The sequence below is a fragment of the Adiantum capillus-veneris genome, chromosome 4, assembly GCF_014529385.1.
Source record: "Adiantum capillus-veneris isolate H3 chromosome 4, ASM1452938v2, whole genome shotgun sequence".
In the NCBI taxonomy this organism is placed as follows: Eukaryota; Viridiplantae; Streptophyta; class Polypodiopsida; order Polypodiales; family Pteridaceae; genus Adiantum; species Adiantum capillus-veneris.
The window spans coordinates 54,307,939-54,328,019 of NC_140934.1; positions in this window are offsets into that span (position 1 = coordinate 54,307,939).

Sequence of the window (20,081 nt, forward strand, 5' to 3'; positions counted from 1 at the left end):
TGTTTGATGACCACTTTAGAGTGGTGAGCAACTAGTTCAAAGTGGCCAGTCACCAATTAAAATCTAGCACTTAAAAAGTAGCTGGGAGGGACAAAATACTAGTTGACAGACTAGCATCAGAACTAGATAGTTGTCCAACACAACTTGGAAGTGGAGGCGCTCTTGTGAAAAGTGCTTCATGACCACTTGAGAGTGGTGAGCAACTAGCTCAAAGTGGGCAGTCACCACTTGAACGCGGATTCTGGTCACTTGAATGCGGTTCTAGCCACTTGAAAGCGGGAACTTGCCACTTGATTGCAGTGACAAGGTTTTAGCTACCACTTGAAAGTGGTGTCTTGCCACTTGGGAGTGGTGCCTCATCACTTACATGGAGTGATGACTAACTTAGTGACGTAGCACATGAAAGTGGCGTCTCACCACTTGACGACCACTTGAAATTAGTGAGCAACTACTTCAAAGTGGGCAGTCACCACTTGAACACTGATTCTGGTCACTTGAATGCGGTGTCTGGCCACTTGAAAGCGGGAGCTTGCCGCTTGATTGCAGTGACAAGGTTTAAGCTATCACTTGAAAGTGGTATCTCACCACTTGATGACCACTTGAGAATGGTGAGCAACTAGTTCAAAGTGGGCAGTCACCACTTGAACCCGGATTCAAGTCATTGGAATGCGGTGTTTGGCCACTTGAAAGTGGTGTCTCACCACTTGGGAATGGTGTCTCACTACTTGCATGGAGTGATGACTAACGTAGTACTTTGCACATGAAAGTGGTGTCTCACCACTTGATGACCACTTGAGAGTGGTGAGAAACTAGTTCAAAGTGGGCAATCACCACTTTAACGCGTTTTCTTGTCACTTGAATGCGGTGTCTGGCCACTTGAAAGCGGGAACTTTTCGCTTGATTGCACTGACAAGGTTTTAGTTACTACTTGAAAATTGTGTCACACCACTTGGGAGTGGTGCCTCACCACTTGCATGGAGTGATGGACTGACGTAGTGACTTAGCACATGAAAGTGGCTTCTCACTACTTGAATGCGGTCAGACACCACGTGATAGTGGTTTTTATACGTGTAAGTGTTGTGTGCACCGCTTCATTGTGGTGTGACAGCACTTGTAAGTGTTTACTAACAAAATGTGTTCAAACTCCACTAATATGGTTTTGGTTACCATCACAAGGTGGTGGGCACCATTCGTGCAGTAGCAGTAAAAAGTCTATGGCACTACTATAATTGTTGCACCATGACTAAAAATTGCTACATCACTTGGAAAAAGTGAGTTGCACCACCAAAAACGTTTGCACCTGTAACACCCCTACGAGTTTGTAAAACACGTCTGTTAGCATTGGGTAAACAAGACTTTTTAGTGGGTGAACACCACTTTGTAGGATTTACGGTGAAGCGTTGGTGCACTTCTAGTAAAAATTGTTTCTTAAACAGTAAAACCTGCTGCAAAACATTAAAAACTGGTTCAAATACACTAAAAAGTGGTGTGGAAACACAAGTAAAAGTGCTTCAAAAACATTTAGAACTATTGATCAAATTTTAGAAGTGGTTCAGATACAATTAGAGACTAGTATAGTAATGTTTCACCACTTTTTAATGTTGCAGCAGCACTAGAAAGTGGTGCAAAACACCAAAACAAGCTGTAGCACTAATAAAAAGAAGTATAGAAACATAATGTTGTGGCAGTAATGAGTTGTAGCACCAATAAAAAGTGGTATAGAAACATAATGTTGTAGCAGGAATATGAGTTGTAGCACCAATAAAAAGTGCTAAAAAAATATGTCAATTACCTGAGGCTCCTTAAGAAGGTGGATTGGATGCTTTACATATGAACATCTAGCTAGTCTCTTACTGCAAACATCTTTCTTGTTGGGAGACACCCTCGTCTCATCCATCCAAAATTGAAAGACTATGTCTTTAACAGTTTGAGTAATGTGAGTTCTCCGTGCATCATCTCTATGACACGTAGATGCAGGGAACGAATCATCGGATTCACTTGACACTACTAAGTGATGTTTGGCTGAATATAAGTGTCTTTTGTGGATCCCCATAAGCTTGGCAGCTTGCGGTATGCTCATATCAGTGTTTTGCTCCTTGCTTCCACCATTCACCAACATCATCATTGCTGATTTCTTCACAAAAAACTCGTCTGAAGATCTTGGGACCTTCACATGATTCAAAGTGTTGCGGATGTTTCTCAGCATAATTGCTTCCAACTCTTTAAATTTACTATGCATAGTAAGGAAGCAAGGATGTTGAAGAAGTTCATCAAAGATTTCCTTCCTACCACTTGCATCCATTCCCATGGTTAATGTATCAAAGTGTTGTACCATAGATTGACATATCCTTCGTTTCTTTCTTTCATCCATCTCCCCCGTATTGCTTCTCGTCACAAAGTTGACCGTTGCCTTACGTTGCTTTCGTTTCTGAGCAGCCCAATACTCCCTCATTAATTTTCTGCACTGAAGTTGAGCTTATCTACTCAATGAAGATGAACTGATAGACAGTTCTTCACTGTGCTCCATTGCTGCAGTATTTTCAAAGGATTGCTCTACAAGAAATACAATACAAATCATAACTACACGCTATACTTTTAATTAATACATGGCACTTCTTGCACTAATTAGAAAGATACTAACAAAGCATAATAAGTGTTTACATACCTCAAGAATCATCAAGTAGAAGAGGAACCTATAGAGATAGAGTTCAAGAGAGAGAGAGAAAGAGTGCTGAGAGAGAGAGAGAGATGAGCGCGAGCTCAGACACAAGAGGAGCCATGCTTAGAGAGAGAAAGAGAGAAAGAGAGAGGGGGCTGAGTGATACAGAAAGCTCAGCAAGAGCTCTGTGAGAGAGATACGGAGAGGAGCTAGATAGATCTCCAAGAGAGATCTCAGAGACAAAGAAAACTCAAAGCAAAGAGAAAGCTCAGATAGGGTGTAGCGGGAAAGAAGAGGCGGACAATAATCCAGCGTTCAACAGTAAATTACATTTAGTCTCATTAATTGTGGTACGCTAAGAGACTTAATTGACGTACCTTAGGAGAGTGATATTCTTTTTGAGATTTGAAGAACTTTTAAAACACCCACTTTTAAGCGCAAAAAAACAATGTCCTTGACATTACTTTCCAAGCCACCTATACATGCTTTCACCCGACAACGATTGCAGGTTTTAGGTCTGGGTACGTTCCAAGTGGAGTGGCATTTGGGAGGAGACTTGAAAACCCTCAGGTGTATGTTAGGATGCAAGCAAGGTGCAATGACCCTCTTTCCATGCATTTATTGCTGCCACAATAAAGTCTCATTAGGAATTGAGGGAAAGGATAAGGGTAAGGGTGAGGGTGGAAAAGCTATAGTCAACATCTGCAAAAGGTAAGGCTAAGGGTAAGGGTGGCAAAGCTGCAGTCAATTCTACGAAAGATGTGACCACTACACAAACAGTGGGTAAAGCACTCCAACAATGGTTTCAAGGTATCCTCAATTGTAACCAGAGTGTACCCCCTAATCGAGACATAGACGATCCAAATTGGGATCCTATTCTACTGATTCCTCTCATAAATGTGCATGTGTGCACTCTTCATGCCTGTCTACGAATTCTTGACAAGTTGTTGATGCTCCATATTAATTATGCTTGGAACATGGAGGCTGCAGAAAGAAGGGAAGAGTATATAAGAGAAATTGAATCTATTCTATCAAGCGTTGGCTTGCATGGCTATGCAGTAGAGCTATCAAAGGATAGGAAGGCATCTAGAAGTACACACGATCATCCTAATAAAATATGTATGGGTGGTAGTAAAGATCGTCCTAATAAAATATGTATGGGTGGTAGTAAATCTAGGCATATGCTTTCAAACTATTCTAACTTCCAAAGTCTCAATGAGTTTCAATTGTGGAAAAAGGTATGTGACATTACCACCTACAGAGGTAACGAAGCAACCGTAGGAATTAAGCGTGCTCATGTGTGGTAGTCTGTAGATGATATTTTTTGTTTGCCTGAAAAGGAAAATCTAACTTCTGCTGAGATATCTGCTTTAAATTTTGTAATTAGTTTCACAACACAAATGCTGGATGCCTAGGGGGAGACACACATAACACATTACATGGTGGGTTGAACACTAAGTGTCTTTGTAGTAAAAAAAAATCAGTGTTTGAACTAAAGGTTTATATTTTTGCAGCATATTCTTTTTGCTCATAGCTCATTTTTTCTTGACACATCGGCTCATTGGGAATTCGGAGGAGTACCAAGGAATGGAGCACTCACACTATCAAACAAAAGCAGTGTATTTTAAAAATACAAGGCATGGAGGTGGGAGGAAAAAGAGCAATGCCATGCACGAAATGTTCAATTGGTTCTACAAAGTTTTAGCGGGAAGAGAAAGGAAGAATACTAGAGTGCAGAGAAGCTTGAAATGCAAAATAGAGAAAGTGGTTAGCATGAGGCGATCGCAATCATATCATGCTTCTAGTGCAAAAGATCAATTTCCACAGTGGTTGGCTACGAAATGGCAGATGCTGGGTGGAAAACCAATAACTTTCTGACACTAATCATTCCCATATCAAGCATACATTGTAATGCCACGTGATTTCTTGACGCCCCAATCAGTGGTTTCATGTAACAAATTTTGACAATTTTGGAGTTATGTTGGATTTTTAATGGTATTATTGAGTTTTTAAGTTTTTTTTTAAAAAATAGTACTTTATACGTCAAAACTCACAACTTGAAGTTCATTTCTTGTTTGCACATTCTAGAAGATCCACTCGAGCACAAACGCACACGCACTCACATCTTGCACCACATGGAGGATTCACACGAGCAGACTGGCACTATGCACAACAATACCACCACAACCACTCACACCACAAAAAATCCGCAGCCCAAAACCCATGAAGAATCTACGGCTTCTAATCCACATCCCCAACCACAAGTGGATAACCCAGTGCCCCAGCCCGCTCCAAACACCCAAGAGCCTCCCCAACCATCAAATCCAGATGATCTAAGCAACATGCGACACATATTTGAAGGTCTCGGCAATATAACCCATGCCACTCGCACACCTCTTCTAGATCGCCCACCAATTTCAATTCACAGAGCAACACAAGAAACTAGAGAAACAAAAGAGGAATATCGAGGTTCGCTTGAAAATCCACCGCAATCGCTTCCTACCACAACCACTGGTGCTTAGGCCACCCCACATACTACGTTGCGAAAGTTTCCACCGTGAATCAAAGAAAGAGTAATCAAGATATTACCAGGCGACCTGGTATCTAAAGCAAAAGAGGCCAAGAGGAGAAAAAGACAAAGGAGAGGGAAAAGAAAGAGGCAGTTGAGAAGGAATCCCTTAGAGTACAAGAAGAGCAGAGAAGACAGAGAGATCAAGAGGAAAAGCAGAGAGCTGAGGCCGAGAGAGATCATTTGGCCAACTTACAAGCATGAGCAGAGACAGAGAAGAAGGTGGCACAATATAGAGCTCAAGCCACCCAACAAGCAAAGGCTGGGAGCTCAAAGCCTTCAAAAATCCCTCAAAGAGCCAAGCAATGTGCAAGAAGAAAGAGGGACAAGGTAACATCAGAAGAGCAGCAAACCCAAGAGGACAGGAGGAAAAAATACAAAGATCAATGGGCTATGCAGGCAGTTCCTTCACCACCAACAACAACACAAAAAAAGCGGAGATGGAGGCCAGGCACAGTGGATCTACGTGAGATCAGGAAATATCAAAAGAGCACTGAGCCAATCATACCCAAAGCGGCCTTCTCTCGGGTGGTGAGAGAGATGATCAATGAATATAGTGAATCTGTTACAAGAATACAACGTGCAGCTTTATTGGCCCTATAGGATGCCGTCGAAGACATTTTGGTGTAGCTTTTTCAAGATGGTGTCTCTTGTATGGCGCATGCAAACGTGTAACATTAAAAAATACGGATTTAGCCTTAGCAATAAATTTAAGAAATGAAGGATGCTTTCATAAGATGTAGTTTATCCCATGTACTCTCTTTTCATGAGATTTGTAATATTTTTCTATAATATCAAATGATGAATTTCTACCATTCTATGCAATTGTTCTATTTTAATTTGTACATTGTTTTTTATATGTATTTGAATTGCTGGATATGTTAAATTTAAGTTCACCACCATGGCTCCATTTTCACCTGTCGAGGCACACATGTCACATAACCTCGAACATGCAGCCACCGGGCGGCCGGGGGAAGCGTCTCGGAGATAATTTTGCAAAACTACGACGAGGGGGGCGTACGGGGTCAAGAGGGGCATGTGACGCATCGGTGGCATTAGGCAGGGACGAATGGGGCAAAAAAAGCCCCTGTGCGTCATGACGCAAAGGGAGCAATTTTGTCATTGCTCCTTGCGTGCCATGGCGCAAATGGCTTTTTTTGCCCTGTCCGACCCCGCCCGGTTCCGTCGATGCGCCACATTCCCCTCTTGACCCCGTACGCCCCCCCCCCCCCCCCCCCCCCCCCCTTGCCCCGTTTCGCAAAATTATCTCCGAGACACTCCCCCCGATCGCCCGGTGGCTGCATGTTTGAAGTTCTGTGCACGTGTGTGCCTTGGCGGGCGAAAATGAAAATTATTGAACAATATGAATAAAAAGGCAAGTACTGAATGCTAACAAAAATCATTTGACAAAAACATTCATTTTTTATTGATTCGAATATTACATCATGGTCGATTGGTTTTCTATGAATTACATCTTTGGGTATTGGGCGAATGGCTGACTTGACGCAAAGGGATTTTAAAATTTCCTCTGGGTTTGTCAAACCTTGACCTAAGCTCAAGGCACAGTGGGAGAGGATCGAGCCTGGGTGTTTGCCTGTAAAGGCATACAATGTTGCCTCTCGGTCCACCAATATACATTTGTGAGCGTTTAAGGTGAGAGAATCTTTAGCGAGTATGCCACTTAATGCTTTGGGCAAATTACCAAAATACCCCTCTAATTTGAGGAAATTCCCAAAATACCCCTCAAATTTCGAAAAATCCCAAAATACTCTTGTATTTATTTTGATTGGATTGTTCAAGATTTTTTAATCTTCATTCTTTTTGACAATGGAGATCCGTTTTTGAGTGCTCAACATGTAATTTGTCACTAGTTACCATCACAAAAAAGAAAATTATGTCTAAAAATAATGAAGCAATTCATCTCCAAAGCCTATGTAACCAACTCAAATTGTAGTTTTAGCATCTTGTACGATAGACAATCACTCTTCTTGTGAAGACCTACAAGAAATTTTATTTTTTGAGAATTTTACTCTCACAACCAGGGGTATCTTGGGAATTTTGGAAAATTTGAAGGGCATTTTGGGAATTTATGACAAAATATCGGGGGTATTTTGGGAATTTCCTCAAATTAGAGGGGTATTTTGGTAGTTTTTCCTAAAGCTTTACACTTTAGCAGCTCTGCACCCATTCTTGGAGAACTATGTGTGAGATACTCTAAGAATCGATGGCTCAGGTAGCGCCAAAGAGAGCTAGCCCTACCCGTGGAGACGTTGCGCGAACCTCCAGTAGTAGGCATTGCAAACTTATCAACCTTATAAGCCATCTACAAAGCATTCTAATTGATATTAACACTTGTAGTAAGGAATACTAGAAATTCTACCAGGTTAAGATTTGTTTACCTCAGTTTCTTCATCCCTCTCTTCAAGATTTTTCTTTGTAAGATTGATGCTAGATCGATCATCTCTACAAATTGCAATCAGTGGTTTGTGTGGATGAAATGCGCTCTCCGTTACGGCATATGATTTTATTTCCACTAGTGTACTTGCTACTGTTTGCACCAATTGTTGTTCGTTTTCACTGGGGAGGAAAGAGAGGCTTGTTGGGAGTTCTTGGTCTTTGAAATCAATTTGAAAATTAACTTTCTCTTCCTTTCCACTGGGATCCTTCATGCTCGCATAGATAGCAAGCACTACAAGCGACTCATCTTCTCTGAGTCCTAACGTTTTGGCAATGTTGTCAAGGAACAGAAACTCACAATCATCCACCACCACTGGATGCAAAGTGAGAATTTGGAGGTCCGAGACCTCTTCCAGCACCTCATCTCCCTCTATCATTCGATGTTCCTCCTTAGTGGTGGTGGGATCTTGCAAGAGTAGGAGTGCCATAGATGCTTCGGCATGCTCATCTATCTCTTTGATAACTTCATTTGATTCCTCCACAATGGTCACAGGAGGTCTTTGTTTGACCTTTTCCTTTGATTTTCCCTTGTCCATTCCCTCAAGCATAAGTAATGCCAAAACCATGTACCATGAAATAAATTGGGTGCCTATGCACCCCATGCCCAAATCCATGAGATCATCCTCATCCTCTATCTTGAAGTCCCGTTCTGTGAGACCTTTAATAAACCTCAACAAGTGAAACCGGAAGTTTTTGTCAGCCGCATAGAGATGCTTCAAGAAACCCACTGGCAACCAGGCCATGTTGGATCCCTCAAAATTATGGCATATTCCTCCATGTCATGCGCCATGTAGTCAAGAAAGCTTCTGAATACCTCTACATGAAGGTTGGCAATGGCCTGCATGTCAATTGTCCCCTCGAACACAATGAGTAGTTCATGTGGTCGATCTGCAAGTCCTACCTTTTCTAATTGTGTGAGAAGTGCATCAGTAGACGTTGCCATGGGTTCGTCTTCGCGAAGAAGATGTGAAGAGAGCTTAGAGCTAGAGTTTTGTGAATGTGAGAAATGAAGTTTTAAAACTAGAAAGTCACTTATATACCCAAAGTCACCTTTTAAAAAGCACTTAAATTAATGTCAAAATAACTTAAAACTTTAATTTTAAACAAAATCACGCGACAAAGCATTGAAAGACACCAACATTGAAAATGTTTGTGCTCCACAACAAATAAATTACACGTTTCAATCGAAAACTTGAACATGCTGAGAATAAACAAGTATGAGTAGAAACGAGATTCAAAACACCATACGTATTTATGTGGACGAAATCCATGTCAGTTACAAGCTTTTACCAATATACATCGCGGAAACGGGACGTTCTCACACAGAAAGCTCTTCTCTTTCTTGGAGCAAACAATCTTTTCATTGATTACAAAGAGATATTGCTTGGGAAAGGTATATCTGAGATTAAGATACTCGCGAAGGTGACTAAGATGCCAGTGATTGTTCACTGTAATATGGTGCACTGCATCATCGTGGAGATGTATTTGCAGGTCAACTGATTCTCTAGTAGCAACCTCAGAGTCTAGTGCCTCCCATTCTCCCATTGTTAGCTTCCATCTTCTGTAGGGAAAGACCATCGACAAGCTTTGCTTCGCAATATGGTATCTGAACACCACCTTGTCAGCAACTACAAAGCACTTGATTCTATCTCCCTGGTGGTTGACCACCATAGTTTCCCATCTAGCTGCAAAAAACCCGTTGATCGCACTTCCCCCTTTGCAAGTCCACATTGTTGGTGTCCTGTGAACACTCTGAAGTCAAAATATAAACACAAACAAATAAAGAGACATAAACCATATTGCCATGGATTTATGGGAACCATAGGTGCACTTCATTGCTGCTTGCACATCCACCTTCGATTCTCCTTTTGGTTGTTGCGATCAAGGCATTTTCTGGCTTAGGCCATTCCAAACTCTCCAAGATTGGTGAGTGAACCAGAGATAGATTACCATATCCATTTCTCCTAGGTGTGACATAAGTATGATCATAAAAAAAGGTCATGTGAAGCAAGCTCAAAGGATTGACAACCGGCATAGAGAAACTTGCCAAGCTCATTGTGGATGGCCTCAAAAGTTCTTGTGAAGGACTCTATTGGCTCCCACTACAAAATTGGATGGAAAAACATCTGTAAACATGAACAAAAAGCAATGGAAATCTTACAGTCATCAAAAGCAACACACAAGGCAAAAATACTAAATAGATAACCAAAAAACTCGCAAGAGGAGTAAAAAATACAATTTGCAGGAAACCTCGATGGAGCCACTCCTGTCTCTAGCTTTAGTTGTGAAGCAACATACACATGTTGCACCTTTGCAAGCCTCTTACCGTCTTGTGTGTTGGGATTAAAGCCCAAGTGGCCTCTTATACGGATATGGCCGCCCGCCCGCCTAACTCACTTATCACTAACTCTTTGTATATACTCACTTATACTTTTGTGGATAATAAGGTTTTTGGGAGATAACACTTCAAACAAAATTCTCTGCGTACTGTGTAAGATCTCTGTGTGTGTGTGAGAGTCGATCCACACTCTGCTCCGCGACTTCGATTGGTATCAGAGCGAGGTGCAGTGCGTTTTTTGCGTAATCGAGCGCGCACACTTTTCAGGCAGATTCTGGATCCGGAGCTCGAAAATTCACACTCGGCGTTCTGGGAGCGTTTCCGATAGGTGATGTGGGGTTTTACCCCCCTTTCGAAGCCGTTTATGCCCTCAGAATTTTTTTCTGAGCACTACAATAGAAGATAGATTTCAGCCGCAAAGAAATCCGTCTTGTGTAGATTGGCAAGCAGGAGGTGGTCGGCATCCATATTGGCATCGACATACATCACTCATTCGTCTTCAAAGCATCATCTATAGACCAGGTACACATATATATCATCAGATATATATATTGCAATCTGCATTGCTACTTCTTGTGCTTGCCAGGTTCTAGGGGAGGTGTGGCCATACGGCGGCTTGACACCACTGGCATGTATTGCAGATTGAAGTACTGTGATTGTGGGTTTGCTAGTTGTGAGTCACGCTAGCAGACAGACCGCCGCAGCGGTCATAGGACAGTGATTGGTCGATTGTAGGATGTATGCTAGTTCTGGGCAGTTTGCTGAGCCATCTGTGAGGGTCGTGTGTGAGGTTTTTTGAAGCCAAGCACTGGGGGCTGGGTTACCCAGTGTGAGGTGGATTAGGTTGCTGGAGTTACCCTCTACAGGCATCCTCTTCGGCGACTTTTACCCCATAGGATGTATGACTTTGTGTAGACACTGGATTGCATCTTATGCGTCAGGCCATTGAGGCATTGTTCAGGGTTCAGTCTTGAGACAGATACAGGTTCTGTCATCGCCCAGACAGGAGACAGTACATGCTTACATGATAGGATATTACTGAGATTTTCAAATTTGTCACTAGTTAGCTGTTTATGGTTGTTTTTGAGCTATCTTTTGGTTTCCAGAGCTCAGTTTATAGGGGAGACTCTGTCAAAATATATTCCAAAATACTGACAGTTCCTGAGGAAGGTGTTCAGCTTGTTGTTTACAGCTTGTTTACTGTGTACAGAGGCCACTTTACAGGGGAAACTCTGTCGGATTTTTCCCAGAAGTAAACAGTTTGGCAGATATGGCATCTTCTCAAAGTGAGACTCTTTACAACATAAAGAAGCTGGATGGCACAAACTTTCCATTCTGGAAGAAGCAGATTTGGCAGGTTTTGGTACAGAAAAAACAAGTGAAGCCACTGAAGCTCAAAGGGGAGAGACCAGAAGGTATGGCTGAAGATGAGTGGGAAGAGCTTGACAAGTTATCTTGTTCCACAATCATGCTGACACTGGCATAAAATGTTTACTTCAACGTAGCAAAAGAGACTACAGTGTATGGCGTATGGCAAAAGCTATGTGGTATGTACGAGAAACAAAGTGCTGCTTCTCAGATTTACTGGCTCAAGAAATTGGTGGATTTGAAGATGAAGAAAGGGACAACTATGTCAAATCATCTCAATGAATTTCACACAATTTTCAACCAGTTAACAACACAGGAGATAGTCTTTCCAGATTCAGTGAAGGCTATGTTTCTCTTAATCACTTTGCCAGACAGTTGGGATACTTTTCGTACAACGTTAAGTAATTCTGTCGCGCCAGAAGGTCTTACAAGTGCCAATGTAGAAGGCAGCTTGCTCACAGAGGAAGTGAACAGGAAGAACATTGACAAAGACAAAGGCAATAGTGCTTTGGTCGTTCGAGGGAGACAACAGTCTAAAGAGAAGAAGGGTAAGAAGGCACAAAACCTAAGTAAGTCTCGTGACTCGAAGTCAAAGGATGACATAGAATGCTACCATTGCGGCAAGAAGGGTCACATGAATAGAGACTGTACGAAGTGGAAACAAGAAAAAGGCAAAACAAAGAGTTCTGAGCAAGATGAAAAGAAGAGTTCAGTGAAGATTGAAGGAGTGGTTTACATCATATGTGACTACAAAAGATTATGTCAGACTTGGAAATGAGTAGGTTTGTGACATACTTGGAGTGGGAGATGTGCAGTTGAAGTTTTAGAATGTCTCTTCTTTATGGCTCAAGAATGTCAGACATGTTCCAGCAATCTGAAAGAGCTTGATCAATACAGGGAAGTTGGATGATGCGGGTTATGTGACAGTTTTTGGAAACAGCGCTTGGAAGATCTCCAAAGGTTCGATGACTATAGCACATGGCAGCAAGTCAAGAACTCTGTACAATTTACATGTTTCAGAGGTTAAAAACCATGTAATCAATGTGATTGAGCATCCATGTGTGTCACTGTGGCATCGTAGGCTGGGACATATGTCAAAAAGAGGAATGGAAATACTTTCTCATTATGGTTATTTTCCTGGATTTTCATTTCAAGATTTCGAGTTTTGTGAGAATTGTGTTTATGGTAAGCAAACACAGGAATCGCACAGATCAAAGAGGAATCGTAGGGACGAACGGTTAGCTCTTGTGCACAGTGATCTATGCGGACCAATGCCTAGTTTGTCACTAGGAGGAGCAATGTACTTTTGTACATTCATAGATGACTATTCTCACAAAGTATGGGTTTACTTCTTGAAGCACAAGGATGAGGTGCTCAAGGTCTTTAAGACATTCTTGTAGCTTGTGGAGAATCAGAGTGGTCAGAAGCTGAAGTGCTTGATAACTGACAATGGTGGAGAGTACGTTTCCAAAGCTTTTCAAGACTTTTGTGAAGCAAAAGGGATTAAGCGGGAACTTACTGCACCATATAATCCTTCACAGAATGGGGTTGCAGAACGTATGAATAGGACCATTCAAGAGAAGGTCAGAAGCATGTTGTCAAATGCTGAGTTGCCTGATGGATTTTGGGCGGAAGCAATGGCTACAGCAATCCATTTGATCAACAGGTCTCCTAGTAGGGTTTTGGATAAGAGTGTAGTGGTCGAGATGCTATGGACAAGCAAGGCACCTTCGTATAAGCATCTCAGAGTCTTTGGTTGTGAAGCTTATAGCCATATTCCTAAGGAGTTCAACAATAAGTTAGAACCAAAGAGCAAGAAGTGTATATTTCTTGGCTACAGAGAATCGAGCGAGATGGGTTACCGGCTTTGGGATCCTGAGTCCAGAAAGCTTATTCGTAGCAATGATGTGCATTTCAATGAAGCCAAGTTTCACGCTAAGCCAGAGAAGACAGAGGAAATCAGAAGAGTTGTCTTCAGGGAAGATGGACCTAGTGCTAGTACATGAAGACAACATGGTCAGGCTCAAGAACAGCCTATAGTGGCTAGAGAGGCAAAATCAGTTGTGGTGAGACGTTCTGAGCGTGTCTCCAAACCACCTTATCGTTATGTGCCATCTCTAAATTATGTCATGCTCACAGATTGCGGAGAACCATCTTGTTACAAGGAAGCATTACAAGTGGTTGACTCGAAAAAATGGCAGTTGGCCATGTAGTTAGAGATGACAGCTCTGCATAAAAACCAGACATGGAAGCTAGTTAAATTACCACAGGGCAAAAAGGCTCTACCTTGTAAATGGGTTTACAGGTATAAGATCACCACTCATGATAGTCAGCCAAAGTACAAAGCGAGGCTTGTTGCCAAGGGCTTTAAGCAAGAACAAGGCATTGACTTTGATGAAGTCTTCTCTCCAGTGGTCAAGATGACTACATTGAGATGATTTCTTGCATTGGTTGCTATATTGGATTTGGTGTTGCACCAAATGGATGTCAAGACAGCGTTCTTGCATGGTGATTTAGATGTGGAAATTTACATGCAGCAGCCAGAAGGGTTTGTTGAGAAATGCAAGGAAGATTTGGTATGCCAGTTGTTAAAGAGTCTTTATGGCTTAAAACAATCACCGAGGGCATGGTACCATAAGTTCCACCAGTTTATGATTTCTCAAGGCTACAAGCGTAGTGAGTTCAATCACTGTCTATATACAAAGAAGGCTAAGGATGGCAGTTGGCTGATCCTTATTTTGTATGTGGATGACATGTTGATTGCTGGCAAACACTTGGAAGAAATTTCAGCTTTGAAGTCAAAGATGGCAAAATCATTTGACATGAAAGACATGGGTGAGGCAAGTCATATACTTGGTATGCGCATTGAGAGAGACAGATCAAAGAAGTTGATTTGGTTATCTCAAACAGAGTATATTGACAAGGTTTTGCAACGTTTCAATATGGAGAAGGGAAAGGCATTGAGTGTTCCATTGCCACCATATGTGAAACTTAGCAAACAAGATTGTCCTGTGTTTGAGGAAGAAAAGGCTGAAATGGATATGATTCCATATGCGTCTGCAGTGGGTAGTTTGATGTATGCAATGATTGCTACACGTCCGGATATTGTATTTGCAGTGGGAGTGGTTAGCAGATATATGTCAAATCCCGGCAAGAAACATTGGGAGGTAGTGAAAGGTATCATGAGATACTTAAAACATACAAAGAGTATGCGCATATGCTATGGTAGTCAGGATTTTAGTGTCAGAGGATACACTGACTCAGATTATGCAGGAGACTTGGATAAGATGAGATCTACATCAGGCTATGTCTTTACATTGGCTGGAGGTACCATATCATGGCGATCTCGATCAAAAGATTGTGTTACGTAGTCTACTACAGAAGCTGAGTATGTTGCAGCAAATGAGGCATGCAAAGAAGCTATTTGGCTTGGGAGATTGGTAGCAGACTTGGGAATCAAAGTAGATATGCCAGAGTTATATTGTGATAGTCAAAGTGCTATACAATTGGCAAAGAATCCAGTGTTCCATTCAAAGACTAAGCATATTGATGTGAAATATCACTTCATTAGGGAAGTACTTGAAGACAAGCAGATACAACTGCTGAAGATCCACACCAAGGACAATCCTGCTGATCTACTCACAAAGGGACTTCCAAGAGAGGGCTTTGTGCATTGTCGTGAGTTATTGGGCATTGGATAGATGGCAGCCATGTAAATCTTTGTATATTTATGTTCATAGATTTACAGTTACTTAAAGTACCACATTGGACTTTAAGTGGGAGGATGTTGGGATTAAAGCCCAAGTGGCCTCTTATACGGATATGGCCGGCCGCCCGCCTAACTCACTTATCACTAAGTCTTTGTATATACTCACTTATACTTTTGTGGATAATAAGGTTTTTGGGAGATAACCCTTCAAACAGAATTCTCTGCGTACTGTGTAAGATCTCAGTGTGTGTGTGAGAGAGTCGATCCACGCTCTGCTCCGCGACTTCATTGTGTTTGCTTGAACTCCATGATTCTTCCCTTCCAATGGTGTGCTCAAGAAGCCATGTGTCTCCTTGAGACCTTGTGTGCACCTCTTGAGCTGGGCTGCATTGTCACCCACATCATTTGTTTTAACTCCATTGTCACCCAATATCCATTGTCGTCTTGTACATTGCTGCATGAAATGGGGTCAATGACACTCCTAGGTCATCGAGTACCTGATGATGCCATGGGAAATAGTGGCACAACCTGCACACAATCACTTATGATTAGACATTGCACATCCATGTTCTCAGCTGTATAAAGAGCAAGAATCTTGATGGTACACAAAGGTGAAGGATGCCACTTACTGCTATACTGCTCCACCTGCTTGTTGGCTTAATGTGAAAGATAATGTTACAAAGCTTGAGAGTGAGGTAGATCATCTCTAGAGAGCTTAATGGAGAAGGATCAAGAAACCTATTGAGGAAAGAAAGAGGGATGATGTAGCAAAAGGATATGCTGTAGACTTTAGCTTTATCTACAGGTGTTTAGTGAAGTCCATGGAGTAATGGAGAATCTTAGCTTGAGGAGAATGCAGCCCTCAAGAATGCAATAAGCTTGAGGAGGGAAAGGAGGTTCAAACTTATGTTGTAGAGCTTTTGGGAGGGAAAACTGAAAGGAATGAAAGAGAAACAAGATGAAGTGAAGAGAAGTGAGAGATGGTACAATAGAGAGAGAGGGAGGGAATGATCAGCACGTTTTTGGAAGGACTCCCTTTTAAGAGAGAGGGGGGGGGGGGGAGAAACTGGCAGCGAGTAGAGAGAGAAAGGATTGATTTTTACTCAACTATTAGAGAAAAGTTCATTTTTTTGGATTTATAAGAGATTTTCTCTTTGTATTTTATAAAAGAGTACAGGTTTGACCTCTTACTTTTAGGCCCTGCCATACCCACCATAATCTCCTTTTTAATCCCATGGCAATAAAGAGGCCCCCTTAGATCCCATTCCCTTCCTAATGTGAGTGGATTTTCCTTTCCAAAAACTAGGCTTGTAGTGTCTATTGATTTTACTTTGCTTTACATAAGCTTTCCAAGTGCTTTAAGATGAAAGTTGAGGAACCTAATGGTTTGAGTAAATATTTAGTAATTTTGACATCCGAGCAATTTATGAGCTTCTCCCACGACTCCCAATAGCTTGCATAACTTAGTTGGGCACTCCATCTTCAAGTGTAGTATTGAAAGACCAAGATGGCATAACATAGTAACCTCTCGCATTTTTGACTATATAGCCCCAAATTAATCAATTATTGTAACCTCTTACCATATACTCCTTGATCATACCTCATAAGCTTGAGATTGAAATTAAATGTATGCTCCACCCCAAGCCTACCTGAATTGTACTTTAGTCACCCTGTACACGGATGACTCACCGAAACACGTTAAATATGATTGAACTACAGAGAAGACATCACACTTCACACTTGTAGACAATAGGGGAGAGATGTAGTTCCCCTCCCTCAATCCATTGATGGGAAAGCCATTTTATCGAGAAGTCGAGATGGAACTTTCTCACTTCTCAAGGACAAGCAAGACTTCCAGTCATTGTATGCTCTATTACATTTCCATCATCCTTCACATGTAATGGTTAATTACGGTGCTGTCTTTTTGTTTTTACTAATAGTAAAATTGACAATGTGTAGATTGGAATTCTGGGAATTGAGGAGAAGACACTAAATAATATCTCTCGGCCATGTTGAGGGTGATGGTGTATGTGTATGTGTGTGTGCACATGTGTGCTCAAGGAGGTTTGTGTGTGTGTGCAAACATAGCTTACACACACACACACACACACACACACACACACACACACACACAGAGAGAGAGAGAGAGAGAGAGAGTACTCGTGATTTTGACTCAAAAAAGGTGCTACATTAAAGTACGCACCATAGCATAAAAATATGTACATAGAGGGCTTTATTTATAAGCCTAGAGTAGATATCCCACTGGAGCTCCTCATCTTTTTGGCTTACACATAGCCATAATAGAAAACTTTACAACACATACGCTAGATGCCATATAGTAAGCTATACAAGTGTAGAGGTGTTTCCCATGGTTACAGATTGACATGGCTATCCCAACAATCCTCTCCTTAGGCATGGACTATACTGAATGAAGCTGAACCGAGACCTAAAGCTACACATGCTAATAGTCACACAGATCGATCTAGTCACACAGACTTAGTGGTCTCATCATATGGTGTCACACACACTAAGAAATTATCCCCTTAAACAAAGAAGGTGGAACACCATTTACAGTACATCACTATACTCGCAAAAGTAGTTGGGGGCAGGACACACATGGAGACAATTCTCTGCCTGTTGAGATGCATCTCTGTCCTCTTCTTCTGCAAGATTGACTCTACTTTTGTCTTTGTTGTTGCTTCCTTGGCATTTTGATGGTGGATGACCTTTGATGCCGCAATTGCTACAATACTTGTTCTTGTAGCACTCCTTGGAGAAGTGTCCAGGCTTGCCACACTCATAACACTTCTTGTTATTTAATCTAGGTGATGATGACGACACCCTACATGATAATGATGTAAAATAAGCTCCTCCCACTAATTCATATTTCTTCTTATTTTTCTTTTCTTCTTCATGGATTGCCCCTATAGCATATTGTAAAGAAGGTATGGGTTCCTTTTGCTGTAAGACTGTGACTATGTTGTCAAAACTTTCAGGTAGAGCACTCAGGAGCACAACGACTTGCTTTTCTTCTGGGACTTGGCATTGAATGTAAGTGAGTTGCATGATTATGCTCATTAGTCTATTAACAAGGTTTGAAACATCCTCCTCTTGAAGCATAGTAAGTTTATAAAGATTTTTCTTTAAGCTAATCTTACTTGCTTTTGTTTAGCACCAAAGTTATGTTCCAGAATACCCCATGCTTGGATTGTAGTGGTGCAGCTATCTGTAAAGTGCACATAATTACCATGGAGTGATGTGATAATTATGCCGAGTGCTTGTTCATCTTTAGCTTGTGCGATTTGGGCCCTAGTGAGAGTTCCTTCAGCAGAAGTGGACGGTTCGCTTACTCTTGGTTTTACAACAGACCATAATTGCTTATTCATAAGATATCCTCGCAGCTTGGTTTTCCAGGAGTGGAAGCCTTCGCTATTAAATTTTTCAATTCCCTTTTATCCCATGGTGCCAACAGAGGGGTCTTAAAACTTGACGCTTTATCAAGGTCAATGTCTGCCTCTTTACAGTAGGTGGCGTGAGATTAAAACAATTCCCTGATCGTGAAGTCACACTTCACAAAAGATTTGTGAAGCACCTCTTCATAGAATTATTCCACCTTGAGAGAATTAAAAGAAACTACGGTTGCTTTGCATTGCTTCGTGTGAAGATTTGAATTTCTTTGCCTTTTTGTGTAGATTTGATGCACTCCGTCTTGCTTCGCATGAAGAGCTGTCGTGTGTATAAAATTTGAAGGGCCGGTTTGCTTGGTGTGGGCGGCGGCTGCCCTGTAAGCCTTGAAGGGATTGAGTTTGAATTCTCCCACTTTGATTATGAGGTCGTCTTCACTTGGTGTGAACGGCCACCTTGTGAGCTCAAAGGTAAGTGAAATCAAAAATCAAAAGAAAAACGAGCTGTGCTGAGAAATGGCGAGAGCTATAGAGAAGCAGGTGTCGTCGGTTGGCTTGTTGAGCAAGAACTTGCAGCTTTTCTCGATCAAGGGGTGTAGGGAGGGTCGTCTTTTAGCTGAACCTGCATCCGCAGGGGATGATCAGTGAAATTCCAAGGTCGGGAAGAGATTCTGAAGCGAAGTTGGAGCCGTCCAATGAGGCAATTGGTTGAAATTTTCAGCTTTGCATGATCCAAAGTTGCAGGAGAGAGCGCCTTAGTGAGGGAAAAACATCCGCGAGATCGGATCAAAGCAACTTCAAGCCATGCTCTCAATTTTCTTCGATTAAGGGATTGATTTGGCTTCTTTATCACCTTCTAATCACTGACTAATTGCTTAAAAGATCAAAAGATTGGAAATCTTAGTAATAGTGCTAAGATTTCTAAGCTCACAGTGGTGCCAACTAGCTCTGATACCAATTGTTGAGGCTGATAGTGTGTGTGTGCGCGTGCTTAAGGAGGTTTGTGTGTGTGTGTGTGCAGACATAGCTTACACAATTAGAGAGAGAGAGAGAGAGAGAGAGAGAGAGAGAGAGAGAGAGAGAGAGAGAGAGAGAGAGAGAGAGAGAATACTTGTGATTTTGACTCAGAAAAGGTAATACATTAAAGTACACACCATAGCATAAAAACATGTACATAGGGGGCTTTATTTATAAGCGTGGAGTAGATATCTGACTGGAGCTCCTCATCTTTTTGGTTTACACATAGCCATAATAGAAAACCTTACAACACATAGGCCAGATGCCATATAGTAAGCTATACAACTGTAGAGGTGCTCATGGTTACAAATGGACATGCCTATCCCAACATGCCATTTATATTTTCATAGTGTTTTAGTTATTTTGACAATATGATTTCATATTATATGTCTAGTGAGTACTCGCCCTAGAAAGGGTCATGTAAGAAGTGATGGCTACCACTCATCAACTAAAGTGTAAAGAGGGGTCTCAAATACTTGGCACCTAAAATAGGTTTCATAATAAAATTAAATAATCAACTCCACAAGAGTTGTATGGAGGATTTTAGGCTATTCTTATTT